A 5169-nucleotide genomic window follows, 5' to 3' on the forward strand; every position below is an offset into this window, starting at 1 on the left:
GTTTCCTAAAGAGAAGACAATTGTGTTCATTGCAGATAATTTCTTCCTTGGATTTTTAGTTTTCTTTACTTTCATTATAAAACAGAAAAAGAAAGATTGGCCTGATTCCTATAGCAGTTGCTTATTCCCCTCTTTGACTTGACCCCAACCTTCAGTTTCCATTTCCTGACACATGGGCACTTGCAGGCCTTATTCTCCATCCGGGAAGCCATCTTGAGGCAGGTGGGACAGGCTGAATAGGGAGAATTTTCCGGGGAGAAAAGGCAACCTCCTGAACAAGACCACGTGCCCTGTTAGAAACAGGAAGCAAAAGAAAGGACTTCCCATGAAACAATCTCTGATGTTTACCCCAGGGTGGGGGCCAAGGCAGGGGCTACTCTTCCTCATACAGCTCCAGGGAACTTTTGCCTCTCAGCCTTCCTCTCTGAGCAAGACCCAGTGAAAAGCCATTCCTTCCTGTGTGGGTTCTTACCTGGACAGATCTTTGCTGAGGCAGCCATCTTTTCTTGAGCAGGAGGTGAATATGCACCCTGGGCTCCCCGACATCTGGTCTGGCTCCCCTGAGGGGCTGTCCAGTTCTCCCAGATCATGTCCAACTCCCAAATCATGGCTCACAAGCTATGGGGCTCTGGCAAGACACAGGAAGAGGCTCTTAGTTACTTTGAAACACACAGTTACTTGGCTGGCCCTGCAGGGCCTAGCACCCCAGTGGTTCTCCAAGGGCTCTGTTTCCTTTGGCCATGCCTCCACCTTCTTCCCTCTCTGCTTTGATCATCATCTATGCTGTCCACTTCTGCCTCAAAGAGCATGAGGTGGCTCTTCAGGGGTTTCTGAAGTAACCTGTTAAGTTCCTAAGTGTGTCACAAGTGGTCACACTCATCATTTGTCACAGGACAGGAGGGGTGTGGATACAGTGAATGAGGACATGCACCTACCTGGTTCACTGTCCCCTTTCCTTGGAGCCTGATTCCTCTGGGAGACTTGACTTCTCTTTGGTGGAGGCAGGCAGCAGCATGGGTTTCTGAGATGCCCAACCTCCAGAAATTGACAGGGAGGCCCTCATATTTCCTCAGCTTGAAAGAGTTCCTGCTCTTTGCTTTCCCACTCTTGCTCTCCCCCTTGCCCCTCTTTGCTCCATTCCCTTCCCCCTCTCTCTTAACGTGATCATGGCCAGCCTCTACTTCTCTACTCCTCTCTCTCTCTCTCTGCCCCTACCACCCTCTTAACTCCCCTCCCCATGCCCTGAATAAACCTCTATTCTGTACTAAAAAAAAAAAAAAAGAAAAGAAAAGAAAGAAAGAGTTCCTAGGCATAGTGGGGCAGCATGCTTCTGCCCAGGAATCTTGTAAGCAGCCAAACCAAAATCAAAAAACTTAGATCACCTCAAGTCAATCAAAATGTCACTGGCCTTTATGTCTCCAAGGGGAATGTGATTGTCACAGCTGTACTGCACAAGATACAGTATCTGGGGAAACATCCTTAGAGCCCCATTCTCCTCTAAAGACCCACATTCCTGAATGCTGTCTAGTAGCCCTCAGTCTGAGGCTTGCTCCATCAACAGGTAGGTGGTCTCTCTTACTGGACAAGGTGAAACCCCTTGATAATATTAGGATGGGTAAGGGAGTTTAATGCTGACTTGCCCACTGATGACTGAGGCCACTTCCAGGTGTTCCTGACAAGTTTTACAATCACAGAGGTCAGCGTGGGCACACGGTAGGCCAGTTTGACCCCAGAAAAGGCTCCTTTGCCCGGGCTCATCATCATCTTCTAGTCAACAGTGAAATTCTCCTTGGTAGAGTAGCAGGCCTCCAGGTCCTGCTCTATAATGCCTTTCTTGATATGGCTAGAACCGAACCTACAATGAGAAATTTAAAAAATAAAATAAAGTCAGACCCTGTCTTAGTCAGGGTTTTATTGCTGTGAACAAACACCATGACCAAGGCAAGTCTTATAAATAACAACATTTGAGCCTGGTTTACAATTCAGAGGTGCAATCCATCATCATCAAGACAAGAACATGGCAGCATCCAGGCAGGCATGGTGCAGGAGGAGCTGAGAGTTCTACATCTTTATCCAAAGGAATCCAGGAACAGACTGAGCATCCTCAGGCAGCTAGGAGGAGTGTCTCCAAGCCCACTCCCAGAGTGACACACTTCATCCACCAAGGCTACACCTTCTAATAGTGCCACTCCCTGGGCCAAGCATATGCAAACCATCACAGACCCAAAAGAATGTTTATATGTTTATAGGTACAAATTTCTACGTCAAAAAGACAAGGAAAAAAAAGTCAGAATGTGTCAGACAAGTAGTCGGGTATTTTGAGTGCTTGGGAACAAAACAGAATCTTCCAAATAAATCAGGTTGATGGAGACCAACTGCAAACTGAAAGAACACCAGGGATCACGGGCACTAGAGCTGCTCCTTGGGAAGGACAGCAGTCCTCACGCCTGATGTCAGCATGCAGTGTGAGCAAAGGCACCAAGAACTTCAGGAACAAGACAAGTTGATGAGACAACAGACACCCCATCCCCTCAGTGTTCAGGGCTGGGAGCTAGCTGGAGGCCAGAAGGTCTGCTTCTCCTGAGGAGGGCCTGCATTGGGTTCTCAGAGATGGGTCAGGGGCCCCACAACTGCCCTATGTCCAGCTTCAGGAGATCCTGCACCTCTGGACTCTTAAGGGCACCAATACAGCACAGTCACAGGAACTTCACGACACTTAAAATAGTGAGAAAGATTGTTCCATATAATTTTGTTTATAAGACCTCTCACTGTTTAGAAGATGACGTCAGATTCCCTAGAAGTGGAATTATAGGCTGTCATAGTGAGGGTCTGTGTGTTCTTTTTTAAACCAAATATATTATGTGAATATGTTGTGGCTCTAATTCTAGGGGTGGGATAAGAGGCTCACAACTGCCTGTAAGCGCAGTTCCAGAAAATGTGACTCCCTCCTCTGGCCTCCACAGAAGGCACCAGGAATGTGGTGCTCAGACATGCATGGAGGCAAAATACTCACACACAATGATAACAGTAAAATACTTTAACTTAGCAAACATAACTTAAAAGTTAATAAAAAGAAAAATGGAAGATAATAAAAAACATGGAAAAGAAAACACAAGAATCAAGGCAGCAAACACACAAACCAAACCAAAACAACAACCACATAAAAAAGCAAATCAAAGTCACCAAAGTGGATAAAAACTATGTCAGGGTCCAACATCTTTAGAACATCAAGTATAATCTCTCAGCAGCATCAAACTCCCTGAACCAACCAACAGCTTCTGCTCTTCCAGATGCCTCTGAGTGTTTTCTCTCTTGTATACACAGTAAAACTTCCCCCTTAATCATATCACGCAGTATTCTTGTTGTCAGTTTATGCATTGATGCTTTACCTGCATGCATGTTTGTATTCCGTGTGCATGCCTGGTGCTTGCGAAGACCAGCAGAGAGCTCCAGACTTTCTGAAGCCATCATGTGGATTCTGAGAATTGTGCCTGGGTCCTCTGCAACAGAGCAGTACATGTATTTAACGGTTGAGCCATGTCTCCAGTTCCAAAGCACTGGATGTTTCTATATAAGTTTTGGGACCTCTGAGCATCGGTCACTTACTGTTTTTAAATACTAAATCCTTTTCAGGTTGAATAGAGAAACATTCAGACAGATTTTAAATGAAACGTCCTGTAGTCGGTCAGCCTTGCCATCTGTAGTGGGAGAGAGTCGACCTTTAAAGGGAGGAACCACTGAGCTCATCGCTTTAGTGAGTGTTCAGGTTATAACTAGAGTTGCCTTGTGCCTGAGGCAGGCAACGGACCTGATCACACCGTCCGGCCTTAGAGTTACCGTGCAGTAGGAGTTTAGCTGCTTAGTGAAATTACAACATGAGTTATAAGTATATGCCTCCAGTTCCCTTAAGGCAGGGATGGAAGAAGCTAGGGAGGAGCATGGCTAATCCCTTCTGTAGCTGCAGACATAGCACTTACTTAGGAATTTCCACGTGTTCAGCATTTGGCTGCTCCCATAATAACCTGTCCTGTCAGGTTTTTATGTAGGCTTGATTACATTAACGTGGTTCACTACATCATTGTTTGCTAAAGATCAACTTGTCCTGGGACCTTTGCTTGCTTCCCTGGGATTGGCCAAGAGTCCTAACTCAGATTTACCTTGAGTAGCCCCATCTTGAAGCTATATATGGCTGCCAGCCCTCAGGTGAAAAGCTTACCAAAAGACACATCTCTATAGATTCTAGGAAATGGAGCAGTAATTAGAGCAGAGAAATATTTGGTAATAACAGAAAGCACTTTGAATTTCCAGTATGAAACAGGGACAGCCTTGCAAAGGTCAGATGCTGGAAAAGTTGAGGAGATGCCCTAATTTCTTCCTGCTCAACTTTTCCCTCTTACAGTCCGACAAAGATCACCAGGGAACCTTTTTTTTTAAATCCCTTGTGTTTCCCAATTTAGACTGGTGTGTCAGAGATTCCAGGCAGTTTGTTAGCAAAGCAAACTACTGAATGGAGCTCATAATTTTAGGGAAGTCAGAGTGAGTTGCCCATACACAGTAAAAGATTCGATTCTAAGGGAGGAACGGACTCTGTACATTCTAATCATGGAAATTGTTTCAGGCAACCACAGAACCCAAGACAACAGAGGTGATGTCAGTGTGGGTGAAGCCTCAGGGACCAGGCATAGCAGCAGGTGACATCACCACCCAAGAGATCCAGTGAGGTCAGACTCTAGGGAGGTTTCTTCATCGTCCCCAACCATGCTAGAACAGCAAACACAGCAAGAAGGCCCAGAGTTCCCCTCGGGGTTCACTGTATGCTCTTTCCAGTACCTCCAGCCTGCACAGCCTGCACCCTTCCCTATTCGAGAGAAGAGCCAGAAGGAACGACACTGATGATCCAGGATGTCTTCCTACAGAAACTCATCGACTAGAGCTAGATGTGATGTCATGCTCAACAGAATGGGAGATAGAAACTGCTCAGGGAGGGCAGGGGTCCCAAAGCAGCCGTTCTCAGAGTGTCTTTGCTGGAGGCCAGGTTGCCAGAGGGAGCTCCTGTCTGTCTTCTCAGCTGTGTGTGACTGATTGGAGACTGAATTCACCAGCAACACCCCCACCCTGCCCATGCAGCTAACTTCACCGTCTTACTGTTTCTATGCTGTGATGAGACTC

This window comes from Micromys minutus, assembly GCF_963924665.1.
Source record: "Micromys minutus genome assembly, chromosome: 18".
NCBI classification, from domain to species: domain Eukaryota; kingdom Metazoa; phylum Chordata; class Mammalia; order Rodentia; family Muridae; genus Micromys; species Micromys minutus.